The 15736-nt window shown below is 35.2% G+C and overlaps 1 long non-coding RNA gene across 1 annotated transcript; it reads left to right on the top strand.

Annotated features, from left to right (window-relative positions):
* Window positions 1–6029: 6029 nt before the first annotated feature.
* Window positions 6030–15075, top strand: LOC134421960 (uncharacterized). The gene is made up of 2 exons (XR_010028705.1): window positions 6030–12510; window positions 13801–15075. It is a non-coding gene; the product is annotated as an uncharacterized LOC134421960 (long non-coding RNA).
* Window positions 15076–15736: the final 661 nt, after the last annotated feature.

Genomic DNA, 15736 nt, shown 5'->3' on the forward strand with positions numbered 1-15736 from the left:
GAGAGTTCAACGCACTTACACAGGGTAGAAAGATCTAAAATATTCTCTAAAGCTTCTCTAACTCTCTAATTAATGTCCCTATCTAATGGTTCCGTGGTCTAATTAACATATATGACCTATCAGTAAAAACTAGTTTCCAGGTTTTCAGGATGATTGTGTATATAAGGTATACATTATATATTTCATATACACGGCAAAATCATATCAGCTTTAAGGCCTGTGAAGGGAAGATGTGATGTCATGCATTTCACCCACAAAAAAATCAGCTTAGTGAACTGCACAGCACAGAAAAAACCCTGTCATTCCTCCGTAGGTGGCACATCCTTATCATGTCAATTAGCACAGGGGGGCTTGTGTGCAGATGACAAACTGAGATGAGATATGTGAGATGATGTATCTCTGAATGTATAGAAAGGAAACAACACAGATAAGTTCACATGTAAATCATGAAAATGAACTCACAGCCATCAGTCAACAAGCAAGCACAGCCTGTAGTGACAATATACTCATGGTGATACTGAGAAGGAGCACAGCTCTCACAAGAGTTTCTTCAAAGTCAGCGGAACAATTGGTGGATCCAAAAAGAAGCATACAATCATGGGGCGCTAATACATTATAGGAAAAAAAAAAGGGTTTTGGCTCAGAAATGAAGATTTTAGAGAATTATGCAATTTTTATTGAAATATGCTATCACATCCAACCAAGGATCCTGAAAGAAAAATTTAAAAAAAGACTCCTATGTGTTTTCAGTGCCATCATTCAAAACAATCTTCACTTAAAATGAACCAGAGGATAAGGAGGATACTGTCTAGATCAGCAATCAAAATTACTACAGTGCCAAGGAGTGGAAGGTCATTGGGCAAGTTCCCCAATGTGCAGCATATGCTGTGGTCATGAAAGCTGGAGCCTCATGACCTGCTATGAACACAAGCTGTTCCCAACTAGTGGTCGATAATTTTCTGTATCATTTACAATAAATATTAAAAACCACCAACACAGTATGAAATTATGTCCACCTGCTTTCTAGGACATATTTGCATATTTGCTAATTGAACAGGCATTAGCAAAGAATCACTCTGTAACAGATTTTATTGAGAAATTCTAGAAGCATTTAAGCCTAAGAATCAAATTTGGACTTAAAGTTCAATAAATACAGGTTTTTAGAAAGCTTGTCAGCCTTTTCTATAAAAATTTTACTTCATGTATAAATCATGGGTGGTTGTCATTGTCTCTAAAAAAAGTAAAATCACACCCTCCTTTCACAACCTCTCAAATATTAGACCATAGGGAATTCAAAACTGCTTTTCTCCTCATGCATAAAATCTTCAATAATATATAAAACACTATTTTCCTGTATACTGTAGCTTTTTGACTTGAACACCTGTGTTTCAAAAAAACTAATTCTACCAGTTTGTATTGAGTTATAAGCTTCCTTCTAGCTTGTTCCTGACAGTACTAGATCTTAAAAAAGTATCTCTCTAGTGATTCAGACTGGAAAACCATTGTATGTCAAATAGTGATTTATATAATTGTTTGAATGACCAAAAAGAGGATTTGCATCCACAAATAAGATCTGCACAGCATGTAATGCAAAAACATATTTGGGGTCAATCCAGTGCTGCATAAAAACAGGGGTCCCAGCCTCTTGAGGGATACAAGATTTACGTGCTGTCTGCATTCCTCTTTTTACTCTATCTTATTAAAACAGCTATTTTATTGAGCCATTTGTTGTCAGATATTTCTTACCAAGATCCAAAGGAACCCTTCACCATCTCGCTCTTTCGCACACACTCTTTGTCTTGGTACAAAACTATTTTTCAGGGATTCTCCTAGCTCATCTGACTTTTATATTTTTCTGTTCTTCAAACAAAAATGGATTTGCAATGCTATGAGGCTGATTAATCTTTTCCCCAAGAAAACAGCCAAAATGTCTACAGTTGCAGATTCTGAGGTAATTTACTTTCAGAGACAACAGTTTGAAGGCTCTTTTAACTTTTGGTGAAAACAAGGTTTATTGCTATACTATTTCTGAGGGGCTACTACATACTCTAACCTAACCTGATTCACCAAATATCTTCAAGGACACCCTAGTTGAGGAAAAACTCAGGTAACTGGAGAAAGTCTTGACGGTGTAGAAGTAAAGACTCTTTTGATAGTCAATGGTCAGATGACGAAAAGATCAGGCAATATTACGGAATACAGATTTCAAATCGAACTATTAACTGATTGTTTTCTTCTTCAAAGACTCACTTTGAGCAGAGAAAAAATAGCTTAAATGTCCAACTTCTGAAATATCGTTGCAAAATGCACAGCTGACAAAGTTCAGGAAGGCTGGAGAATGAAGACAGTTAAGCAAAATCTACCAGCAGACTCCTTCAGATTAACCTAGCACTCCATTAAAAGGGTTCCTTGGTTAGTAAAAAGACATTTTAAAAGAATTATTATTTGGGGAACTTCACAATCAATCATGCTGATAGATGGTTTCATTTGTCTTGGAGAGGACTGTTTCAGTACTGTGACAGGTGAAAAAGGAACAACAGCAAATTCGGCTGTGAGCCACTTGGCACAGTGTTTCAGCATATGCTGCTCTGCATTACAGTTTTGGAAGGACAGAAAGCTCTTAGAAAAGTAAGTGGACAGAATCAATCTCATATGAGGCAGCCAAAGGCATAAATGCCATTTTCATCTGAAGATTTCTTACGTAAAAAAAAAAAACCAAACTGATTCTCTCCATTAGGCAGCGGTCTTTGCTAATAAATGTAACTCGTATTGTTCAAGCGTTCGTGGAGTAATATTGAAGTGGCAGATTTCCTTACTGAGAATGACCTGAGCAAGTAAGTACTAAAGTAACTGCAGCTACAGACTAGGCCACAAACTCTTGCACATAGGACTATTCAGAATTAAGCTACGACTCAACTACACAGTTTTCACTCAGTACAAATGATGATGGTCTTTAGAGAGCAGATATTCTTCATCTGACAATCTGCTCCATGGCCACTGTAATGCTAGTGACACTGGTCTTTAATGAAGCCAATCCCACTATAGGATTCATCTGGAGTGATGAAGGTCAGCTACATCTCTCTCAACATGCCTCCTACCAGCGCAGGACCCGAAGGGGAAAAACTAATGGCTCATCAGTGGCACAGATGTGCCTGCAGGAAAATGTTCCTCTGGTTATTTATGGTTGGATAAAGTCATTTACAGAGTCTCAGTGGAGCCAAAGGGCTATAACCAGACTTGAGAATCTATTTTCTTTTTTAATCTCCACAGGAATTTCCATATAGTCTAGCTATATTGCATTTATAGAATGTCCCCCTCAAAGAAAAATCTGTTACATCCAAACCCATTATTTGAAAGAGGTTTCTGGAGGGGGTTTTCTACAGAATATTTCCTACTAAAAATCAGGGTGAAATGAAAAATTGGCATATGTTCAGTGTAACCTACCCATTTAGTTGGGGCAAAAGAAAGCAGGAGCTATAAAAGAGAATGAGATAAAAGAGACAGTCATCAGAAATACCTGGTTAACATACAGTTTATTGTTAATGTTACTCAAGCAAAATATTCTAATGTTTGCAGAGATATTTTTGAAACAATTTTCAATCAGAAGAAAGGGTGTTCTCTATTTTCATTTTCGAATAGATTGAGGACAAAAGAGCATTATCTCAACACTTCCTATGTGACAAATTCCTTTTGCAGAAAATTTCTGCAAAAAGCAAGGATTTGCCTATGGATCCTTGGCAAGGATTTCTCTTTGATGACTGCAAATAAAAGTTAATCAGAAGAAAAGACTAGGTTAACCTTGGGATGGAAAAAGCTGAGGTATTCAGAAGATGCAAACCAAAGATGAAAAGAAAACATAGAGAAGTCAGCAAACAAATGAAACTCAGGCTTGGGAAGCAACTGAAAATAGATGGCTAAAGCTTAAGTAAACTCTTCCTGCTAGCGGTCTTGAGTATTTTTTCTGTCTTAAACCTCCAAACATAATTTATTAAGTATTCTCATTACAGCTACATACTAGTCCTAGTACATAATTTAACAATATTCTTTAAAAAATTAATTACTTAACTTTCATAAGACTTTTCCCCCCACCCCACTTGAACAGTGTCAAATGATCATTCCCTAAATAGCTTCAGATATTTAAGACACTTTCTACACACAAGTGCACCAACATTGAATTAATCTATTTATCTTCATATTATTTGTCATACGCAAAACAGAATATCATTTTTAAATTTCAAAATATAAAATGTCTGTCTCAAATATAATCCCCATCATAAATTTAATACCCCGTCATAAAGTGAATCATCATTTCCTTCAGCCACCACATCATAAGGTTTATATTAAGAAATAAAATATTTTCCTGATTTCAATATCCATTCTGCATTAGCCTTCTCTAAAAAGTCAAGATAGATTCTGACACTTGTGCTATATTATATAAATAAAGGATTTTGATATTATTTATCAAATTCTGTGATTTAAAACACTGTCCAAATCCTGCGTTGTGTTGTTTTAATTAATTTTTTTTAACAGAAAAATGTAAACTTAAAAATAAAAACATTTTGGTTTTCAACTATATGTTGAATCTACTTAGTCAGAAAGTACTAAGCAGATCCTTAGTCACAATGCCCCCCAAAACAAAACAACAATCAAATATAACAAATAAAACCAAGCAAACCAACAAAAAGAAAAAAAATATTCATAAGCAGGATATATGTGTGCACAAAACAGAGGAACCAATAGTTAGTATTTTATATGTAGCACATATGTTCATGACAAACACTTCCATTCTCTACATAATTTCAATAAATCCTGAAGACTATTGTGATTTTTTTGAAACAGTGATTAGATTACACTATTGCAAAAATACCAAGTAATTTAAAAGTATTTTTGAACATTTGTGTGCAAATCTGAAATTTATAGTTGTGTTTTGACTTATTAATTATTTATTTATGCATTTAAAAATATAATAAAATATGGAACCTTTTAAATTTTTAATGATGACAAGAAAAAATTAAAGAAAGTCAAATCTGGATCTCCTCCATCAATGAAAACAATAATGAAACTTCTATGTGATTAAAACACTACCCTTAAATGATGATGCAGTTCAGAAAAATGTGCATTCATATTACAAATAAATTCTTTATATCAGATATAGCTTTTTAACCGAATTTCCTAGTGGAAAATACTGTGGTAAATTACAGAATTTAGAAAGCCATGAAACAGGCAGAAGCAGCTTGTTGAGCATGATAAAGAATATGAGATGTTTTTGTAACCTTTTTTTTGTACCACTTATATGATACCATATGGTCTGCTACTTCAATAAAATGAAGGTTCACTGGCCTAATTTTAAGTACAGATTTGAAAATCATAATGCAAAGTATAAAATACTAATGAATGTATTTATTTAGGGGTACTTTTTAGAAGTTTGGACAACATTACAATTACTCAACACATGACATATTGACATAAATTCAGGATAGACTCCTCAAATGCATAAAACACAAATGCACCTGCTCAAGGTAGGATAAATATTCACACAGGAAAATGAAGAGTCAAAATAAAAACTGTGCCTCTTCACCGGTATTTATTTTAGCTCTACCACAAAATACATTAACCAGTGAAACAATCCAACTGCTGATGAACAGCTGTGAGCTTCACAAACTGTTTCTGGACCTACTAAACTGGACGTAAAATATTACGTACACTGCTTCTAAGCAAAAATTTAGAGGAGTGCAATTTTAATTTAACAACATGGCTTTCCTGTAAGCACACTAAAACACACTCTAGCCACCGAATAACCTTCAATAAAATCAATAAGCATTAAGAATTGAAATAGCTTCCAGACTGGGGACTACAGGGTACCAACACTCTCAATTTGGCAAGGCCAGAGTGCTTAGCTGAATAAGGAGTTCAAGATATATATAAAGTTTAGCTGTAAAATATTTTATCAAGTAAGGCCCATAATGATGAATTAAGTGAAAATCAAGAATGTTTCTAATTTTTCTAAAGTACTTTTAGCTTAAAATTAATTAAAGTTCTCTCACAACATATTTAATGGCAGAGAATTTTTAATTTTATTTCTTCCCTTGCAATATCTTCAATAGACTATGATTTTAATATTTGGTTCATGTCTTGTAAATTGATCTATGAAAAATCAAAAGGGTTAAAGAAATCAGTTGTAGCCTAAACAAAAATCAAATATTAGCTCCTGAAGAGCATTAGCTGGGATTTTCTACAATACAAATTATAACCTGCCATGTTGAATTCCTTGCAATAAATATATTGATAAAATACTTTCACTTTTAAAGTTTCCCTGAACAGTTTTCACAAAATCTAGTGCCTAGTCCACAAAGTTCTTCATCCTTATTTAAAATGAATGTGGATTTTGACACATGTTCACTGACGGTTGCCTAGGAAATTTTAGCATGCTTTGGACATAACTGAAAAAAGTTATTCTTAGAAGCATTTGCAATTTCAGGTGGCTGTTACTTGAGAAGTACACATGCAAAAAGGTGAAAAGACTAGCTTCTGTCACCACGGATGTGTCAGTGTCTCCATTACCCATGTAAAATTTAGCTTTAGTTTGCATAAAGAGGAAGGGTGATTCACCATGGGTCAAAGATTCAGCGCACTGTAAAAGGGCAAAATTTTCAGCGACCTTATCTATTGCTGGTGGTTGTCACTGTGGGGGTCAATTTAACTTTACAGCATTCCTTTTTGCTGCCACAGCACAACTCCACACAATTCCTTCATTGAGTGCTCTTAGATCCCCAGTGGGCACTTAAAACTCCCAGGGAAATTGTATAATAGAATATAATCTGACTGGCTGCAACCTACTGCATTTCTGGCACTCCACAACAAAAACAAATCAAAATAAATCCCCAGCATTCAAAAACTTCCTTCACTCTTCTACTCTGCAAAGCATGATCATAGGAGACAATGTTTTGTTTGTTGTTGTTGTTGGTTTTTTTTTTTAAGAGGAACAAAAAGGAAAAGGATAAATGCGAATAATAGGAATATCTACGGAATGCTAACAAAAATCAGAAAAAACAAAAAAGAGTTGGCCACAAGCATTCAGTACAAAATTGAATTAATTGCATGCAGAGTAAAGACTGATTTAAATTCACTCATAAAAGCGGCATTAAGGAGGAATCTAGGTGTTCAGACAAGAAGTTCTGTTGTAAGATAAAATGCTATACAAGGTTATAACATCGAAAGCCTCAGTTTTTTATATATGTTTTTCTTTAACTCACCTGGTAAATCTGGCAAACAGAATTAGCTATGTAAGCCATCTACTCAACATCTTCTCAAAGTCAAACAGAATAAGCAGTTACAGCAGTTCTTCATCATATGCTCTTTTAAAAAGTTATTTCTTATTTATTTTTATTGCATACAAGTGGTTGCTGGTATACAACAGCAAATTGAATATGTTTTACAAAAACAGTTATAGATCTCAATTTTTTTTTAGTAATTAATAACTTCTTCATCCACCTTGTTTGCAACTTAAAAAGTCAGATTTCATGGGGAAGCTGAAGGAGAGATGATGAACCCTTTAGCTCTAAAAAACTCCTACATGAGAGTCCTTGATATTTTGTCTTTGAAATTTTTTAGGGGAGGGAGCTTAACAGTAATAAATTATTCAGTAAAATGTGCACAATTAAGTGCCATTTAGAATATTTTAAACATGGATTTTCAAGCTTTCTTTTAAGAAATTGTAGTCACAGAAAAACAGGGCTAGCAAGCTAAGTCACTTTAATGCTTTAAAATTACCACCTTCAGAGGGAGGCTGTAGCTGTAAATAACACAATATGATGTTTTATTTGATTTGATTTCAGACCTCAAGATCTGTATGTTCTCATGCTGCGCCCTGAAATTTTGCAAACATGAATTTATTTCCCACATTTAGTGAGGCTGCTCAAGCATTTGACTACATATTTATATGCTTTTTGAGGAAAACACATAAATCATCCATCCACTGTTAGGTGACAGAAAAATTAAAGGAAATACTCACTGGTTTAGTATCTATCTATCTATCTATCTATCTATCTATCTATCTATCTATCTATCTATCTATCTATCTATCTATCTATCTGTGTGTGTGTGTGTGTGTCTACATGTATAAATTTGTTTATTTTTTTCACCTCCACCCCCAGTTCAGACACTTAAACCAATTCAAGGACCTAGGTGGGTATGGAAAGTTTGTTACAGAGACAACTGGTGTCTGAATCAGCAGGATACACATCACTGTACTGCAATCTAGATGAGCTTTCAAGATTAAGACAAGTCTCTCTCACAAACAAGAGTAACTCATGTACTGATTGTGGTGTTTTAAAGTACACAGTCTTGTCTTTAAGTATCTAATTACAGCATATGTTTTGAGATAAAAGTATAAATAATGGACTATTTCCATCTAAATGTCCAGCTCTTCTATTTGAGGCTGAGAACCATCTCTCCTTACAGCAATTATTCTGGCTATATCCTCTTGTTAAAGTGATAGATCACCAAGACCACTTAAAATGTTCTTAATTTTTTGGGTGGAATTGCAAGCAAAATAGTGAATTCTCAATAGAGGTTTTAGAATGTGTATTTCAATACTGATTATTGAGAGAGTTAGAAAATTATAATGCATCTTTTCAACTTCAAATCATTTCAGCTCTGATGAATCATTGTGAAATATAAGAATCACACAGTTTTTTTTTAATATATTTGTGACTTGATGAGTACTGGAAATATTATTATTTGGTGTGTACGATGTGAATACACAGGCTTGTAAATACAAATTAGTCAATTCCATCCTTTAAAGAAAAATTCATGGTTTTTGCCTTACTTATTTTCTAAGATATTTTAAATAAGGAAAAAAATTATAAAATCAATCCTTGTCATGGATTTTACGGCGTATTAAATATTATACAGAAGACTTTTTTCATATGCAACATATATATAAAAAAAGCAGCCTAATAAATTCAAGAGGCACCTTAATCAGAAGGCAAGTAAGGACTATGAATGCCACAGCTAAGGAAACAAAAGCTGCTTGGTGCTAAATATATCTCATCCCAACAAAAGAAATTCAGGAAAACTTTAGAAAGACAAACGAACAAAAACAACTCACAGACTTTAAAAACATTTAAGAGTTCTGTCTTTTCAGAATATGAAATTTTCCTTTACTGGAATTCATAAACTGCATTCTTCCCCTCCAGGTGCACTACATAGAGGTCAGTATAACCCCATAGCCCACCAAACATAGTATTGCAAAGACTAGGCCATATGTTTTGTACTGGTGTTGCAAGGACTCAGAAATCAGCTTTGTCAGGAATAACTTGTACTTTTCTTGACCTGCCTGGAACATTGTTTTCGATTGTTCAGCTATAAAAGCCCGACTAGGTGTCTATGACTGGTTTGCTTTATTTTTCTACAGCTCTGTATTATATAACTGTAATCCTGTACATACTCTTGCAACAAGTAGAACAAAATAGTAGTGGCTCTGACATAATAGTGTAAAGCAGAGAAATGCAGGTTTGTTATGGCAGTGGAGGATTTAAAAGCGGGTTGGAAACTGCGTGGAATGTAGAGGAACCCAGGCATGGGATGGTGAGAGAAGTGACCCAGGGTTGGCTCTAGAGAGCCTAGACCTGTAAACTTAACTATGGACAATTAAAGGAATGCAGAGTAACTCAGAAAAAAGCAAGTGCCCAGTATATGCAACACACTTTCTATATACTAAATTCAGCTTTAACATGGACCTACAGACCTGCAAAGAAAGAGCAAAGTTTGTGTGGTGTGTTAGAAGAACAAATAAATGACCCAAACCAGCTCCTACAGTGAGGGGGAGGCAGTTACCATTAACATTATATTGCTCTTGTCAATGCATTCAGGATCCTGAAAACTTGCATGTCCAACTGAAGATATCAACTGCAAGAGGCCAAGAAGCAGTAGAAGGATGAATATAAATGCAAGGAAAGGGGTAGATAAAAAGAAGTCCATGTTTAATAATTTTACTTTATTACTATTACTGAGTCTTCCACAATAAAAGAGAGTTTGTTAATTTGTTTTTCTTTATTTTCCTTTCATTTCCTATATTCCTTTATTTGAAAGAATAAATATTCTTCAAATAACTATATAGGATTTAAATTATCCAAAGAAAAAATACTTGGTTTACATATATAAGATTTGGGGGATTTTTGCCTTTAGGAAGATAGAAACTTAAGTTTAGATCCCTGAAAAATGGTACTGAAAGAATTTTTTAGTGTTTCAACACAAGGAAATAACCTTCTAGTTCAGTTAAACTCATGCAACCTGATGTTCATTTGGAACAGCTTCTCCTACAATCATCTACACATTGTTTTTTTCTTCTACATACCCTTCTTTCCAATTTGTATGTACCAACCTTTGCATTTAAAAAAAATCCACAGGGCTATATATATTTGTTCAGGCATTTGAAGAAAAAATACTTTTATGACTTTCTGTCTATGTCTAAGATATTTAATCCTAACAGAATGCTATTGGAATAACATTTTTTATTTCAGTTTCAAGAAACATGGAATGGAAGAAACACTTGATATAATGCATTTATTTCTATAACAACCTACTCTGACAAAACTTCATTATACTTCAGGCTATCAACTGGAGCATCTGTTCACATATCCCTTAAACTGTAAAGTGGGCAATGTATCAGCACAAAGTGCATGTTAAAACACCAGAGTGATATTAGGATCATCCCTTCTCAAGTGAAAATGAATACTTTTAGCCAAACTTTTGCATATGTCCTTTCCAAAAAACAAAACAAAAAAAGAGGGAGTGTATACCCTACACATTACCAGAATATATTGGCTGCTACATGCAAAAAAGTAGCATGTAAGTGAAAACATTAGAAGAGACTACACAGAATATGGTTTCCCCATGGAAATATTTCTGCAAGACAAGCAGCCTATAGGCAAAGTAGGTTGAAGTTATTCCAGCACCAGGTAAAAACTTTCAAGCTGAAGGCATCCCAAAAATCCACTCATTTTCACTTTTTTGCGCACATGTTACAGCTACTTCAAGCAGATCTCAAAATCTGAAAGAGTATGAGCTTTGATTGAAACAAGTGCTATTTCCTTACTAACTGTGCTAATTCAGCAAAATGGTAAAGCTGAGCTGAATCATCATGCAAATCTGTGAGAAGCTTTAAAATACTAGCTGAAAAATGAAAACACATTTTATATTTATTTGCAAAGCCAAGAGACTAAAAATTTGAACCTTACGTCTGCTGAACTTTACAATATACTACAGAGCAAGAATAATAATATTAAAAAATTTAAAATGAACTCTAAACCTAGTAGGAGGCACAGTCACAACCATTTGCAATAGAATTGGCTATCCTTTATGTCACATTATTATAATGTACAGAAAATACACATTTCCTGATAGAGCCATCAGTTATGTTTATGTTCCAGTACAATACACATTCACAACATACTTCATTAAAAAGTAGCTTGTAAGAGAAACAGACACACAGCTTGCATCAGAATTCTAGCTGCAGAGGACCCTAAAAATATCTACAATTGCACTTCCAGCTTCATGTTTAGTTTTCAATCTCCTATAAACCAAAACACCTGAATAATAACACGAAGTTGGCCACTGTTCTGAAACCCATTGACCACCTTTTCTCACAAGAGAGCAAATGTGGTTGAAGCTATACAACCACATTCAAGTGTTGTCCCAAAACAGACTGCTACATGCAACCAGCAAGCTCCAGACAAGTTCTGCGGCTTTCAAAGCATGCAAAAAACTGATAAACACTCTCAGCCTTCCAAATGTCAGAGAGCATTCAGGCATAACTCCAGAGACAAGATATCCTTGTTGAAGATACTGCTCCAGAAAACAATTCGGAGGAATTGAACTGTCTTCTACCTGAAATTGATCCACAGAATTCCTTCTTCACTAACAGCACAAAGAGATAAGCCTTCCTTGACTTTTCTTCCTGGAAATTGTATTTTGTCTGCCTAGGCTCTCCTTCAGTAGGGAAATATGCCTAGAAGATTCAAGATAAGCGTCTTCCATTGCTGCAAATTGTTGGTCCAAAAGTTGTGACTGACCAGAAGGCACTATGGTTACATGCCAGCATTTCAAGGGTTGTGCTTGAATACTCAGCTGCTGAGCAGGCTGGAAATATGAGGCTGCATGCATCTGGTCACAATTGACCCCAAACTCCTTAGTCTGCTATTTCCTGTCTGCTATATGTCTCACTGAATACCCAAAATCATGAATCAAAACAGTTCAACAGAGAAGGAAGAGAGAAATAGCACACAAAAATTTTTAAAGGTAAGAAAAAAACTAAAGTAAGAGCAGTTAAGGGGTCAGATAACAATTTTTCTGATCAAAATTATGGTAAAATTCTTATTTTGCTTCCAGGAAATTGAATTAAAATGTTGTGAGATTTGATGTAGATGAGTTGTCGTCTACAGGAGGACTCATTACTTCAGTAAGCCTAAGGACAAGAAGCTTAAGGACATCTATGGATTATATTTCCTGGTAAGTTTATTATATGCATTAAGGAAAATAAAAAAACTGAAAAAGAAAATGTCTCAGAAAAGTGTAATTCTCCAAAACGTATGGAGAACCTTATTCTTTCTAATAAGTGACTTATTTTCTATGTCTGAAATGTCTTCAGTTCATAATTTATTTTAGGGATTAGAAATTTTTAAAAGTTCAAATGAGTCCCAGTTGTCATGTTATGCCAATGTAATGACATTGTTATGTGTAATATATCATCAAACTGACAATTTTGTAGCACAAAGGGGAATGAAAGATAATGGATTAGAATGAAGGACCTTGAAAAGGTAGGTTTCAGAGTTTAATGATTTCAGTTGAGGAAGAAATTCTTTCTCAGGGTTGTTCATCTTGTTATTGTATTTTCTCCTTCATTTAGGCTTCAAATGCTGGTAACAATCTAATCACTATCAAATGTTTCCAACAACTGTATTTTTAATAGTGGCCTTGCTTCAAAGCATTCTATATTGCTGCCAATACCCTGGCAAAGTCTCTGAAAATTACAGACATTAAAAATGGTCATTCTCTAGATATAATGTTTTGGCCATTGTCCATTTTTTTAATACTAAATGAACAAAATCCAATAAATGATTTTTCCTCAGGCTCAAGACAGTCTTTCTCCTTAGAATTTATGTGAAACAAGTATGCATGATGAAGAAAGTAAAATACATTTTACTGATTGTGGCATGTACCCAAAATCATAACAGAATGCTGGAAATGTATAAATTTTCTAAATATCTTGGGATAATGTCTCTCCTTTTATTTGATAACAGGCATACACAGGCATATATCTTTTCTAAAATTAGAACTGCTACAAAAAGGAAGGAAGGACATAGACTGCAAAATAGCCCACAGTCTCGTACCAACTTCCAACTGCAATTAGAACTGGAGTTTGTACCAGACTATCCCACATATTAAGTGCATATTCTAGCAATTCTGAGTTAGTTGCTCAATTTTTCAATCTGAAAATGGTCAGTCTGAAAAATTCCAAAAGGAGAAGTTGATTCCTGTTTTTAAACAAATCTTCATAATTTTGTATATCGAGAAAAGTTTGGGGTAAACTGGGCCATCTCTGAAAGCACTGAACTATCCATAGAATAGTGTTACTGGTAGAGTTTCACATAATTTGAGAAATAGTCACTCAGTGTAGCTAAGGACACGAGACTGAGAATACATCCAAAGTTCTTCTCTTTATCATAATTCTGCATGATTTGAAGCCATTGTTTCTCAGGGATCAGTATTGGGACCAATGCTGTTTAATATCTTTTTCAGCAACACAGCGCGTGGGATTGAGTGCAAATATTGGAGGGAAGGGATGCAATCCGAGTGGACCCTGACAGGCAGAAGTTGGCCCATGTGAACTTCATGAAGCTGAACAAGGCAAAGTGCAAGGTGCTGCATCTGGGTCAGAGCAATTCCAAGCTCAAATACGGTCTGGGTAGAGAACGGATTGAGAAAAGCCCAGAGAAGATGGACTTGTGGGTGTTGGTTAATGAGAGGCTCAAAATGAGCTGGCAATGTGTTTTCAGCCCAGAAAGCCAATCATGTCCTGGGCTGCATCAAAAGTAACATGGCTAGCAAGGTGAGGGAGGTGTTCTTCTCTCTCTCCTCCTCTCTCCTGAGACCCCACCTGGAGTGCTGCATCCAGCTCTGGGTTCACCAGCATAAAAAGGATGTGAACCTGCTGAAGCAAGATCAGAGGAGGACCATGAAAGATGATGAGAGGGCTGGAACTCTTCATCTGTGAGGACAGGCTGAGGGAGTAGGGGTTTTTCAGCCTGGAGAAGAGCAGGTTCCAAGGAGACCTTATGGCACCCTTCCACTATATTAAGGGGACTCACAAGAATGCTGGGGGAACTGGTCACAAGGACATATAGTGATAAGACAAGGGGCAAGGTTTATAAACTAAAAGAGTGTAGGTTTAGACAGATAGTAGGAAGAAATACTTTACTGTGAGGGTACTGGAATAAATTTCCTAGAAAAGCTGTGAATGCCCCATTCCTGAAAGTGTTCAAGGCCAGGTTGGATGGGGATTGAGACACCTGGTCTAGTGTAAATTCTCCCTGCCCATGGCAGAGGGGTTGGAAGGAAATGGTCTTCAAGGTCCCTTCCAAGCCAAGAGTTCTATGATTCTATGATCAAAGACATTGCATGTCCAAATTCTAATGGCTGCAAACAGCCTGAGAAACTAAATAAATCTCTGAAATTCCACTTGTATTGTGTGTAGGTGGCAAGGTTTTGAGCAACATGAGGGCTACAGGGATGGCTGCTTTGGCAGGAGATCAGAATGAGTCTTTTCCCAGACTCAGCTGGTTTCAGCCTTCTCCACAATGGACCCACAACTGGTAGAGTACATTTAAAGAGATAAGAGAAGGAGAAAGTGTGAGAAATGATCCTGCAAGCAACATTGTCTGACAAGAAGAGTGAGGATGTGCTCCAGGTGATGTACCAGGCAGTCCTTTGTAACTCTTGCTGGAGCAAATTATTTCCCTATAGCCCATGTACTTGATCACATTGGAATAAATATCCATCTTGCAGCCCTCGAAAGACTGACCTCTGGAATGTTTTTGTTTATTCTCTTTAAAGATTAAGATATAAAAGAATGTATATTTTGTGAATATATTTTCAGATTCCCAGTCCTATTATTTATTAGTCATAATGCATCACAATGGTCAAAATTGCTTTCTAATGCAAGATTCACGATGGTTTTGAGTTAAATTATTATACTTCCTGGAGTTCTGAATGCCACAGATATATAGCACGAGTTTAGGAAGATTTACTTGCTATCAAATATCATAGTCTAATGCAAAAATGTATATATTAGGAGATTAGAGGATTTAACTCAAATCAAAAGGAAGAGATAGCACTACTATTATGTGCTTTTTATGATGAATTATCTTTAGATTTTCACACTCTTTTTGACTAGTGAAATAACAAATAATTTCTGTAAATAGATGTATAAATGTGAAGAGATATATAAATACATAAGATAAATGCTTAAGTGCTTTCCTGTATTAAAAGTATGCACACTGGTCTAGCCCTTGATCCAGCATGCTGAGCATCTGGATTTCAGATTACAGCACACATTTTTCATTATTTTCATGTACAAAGCTATATTTGGCAGTACATTTTAACTTCTTATAGTTAAGTGAGGCTCAGGTGAGAGATTATTCTGAATGCTAAGATGCCATTGAAGAATGTTAGTTCT

This window comes from Melospiza melodia, chromosome 1 (assembly GCF_035770615.1).
Source record: "Melospiza melodia melodia isolate bMelMel2 chromosome 1, bMelMel2.pri, whole genome shotgun sequence".
Taxonomy (NCBI): domain Eukaryota; kingdom Metazoa; phylum Chordata; class Aves; order Passeriformes; family Passerellidae; genus Melospiza; species Melospiza melodia.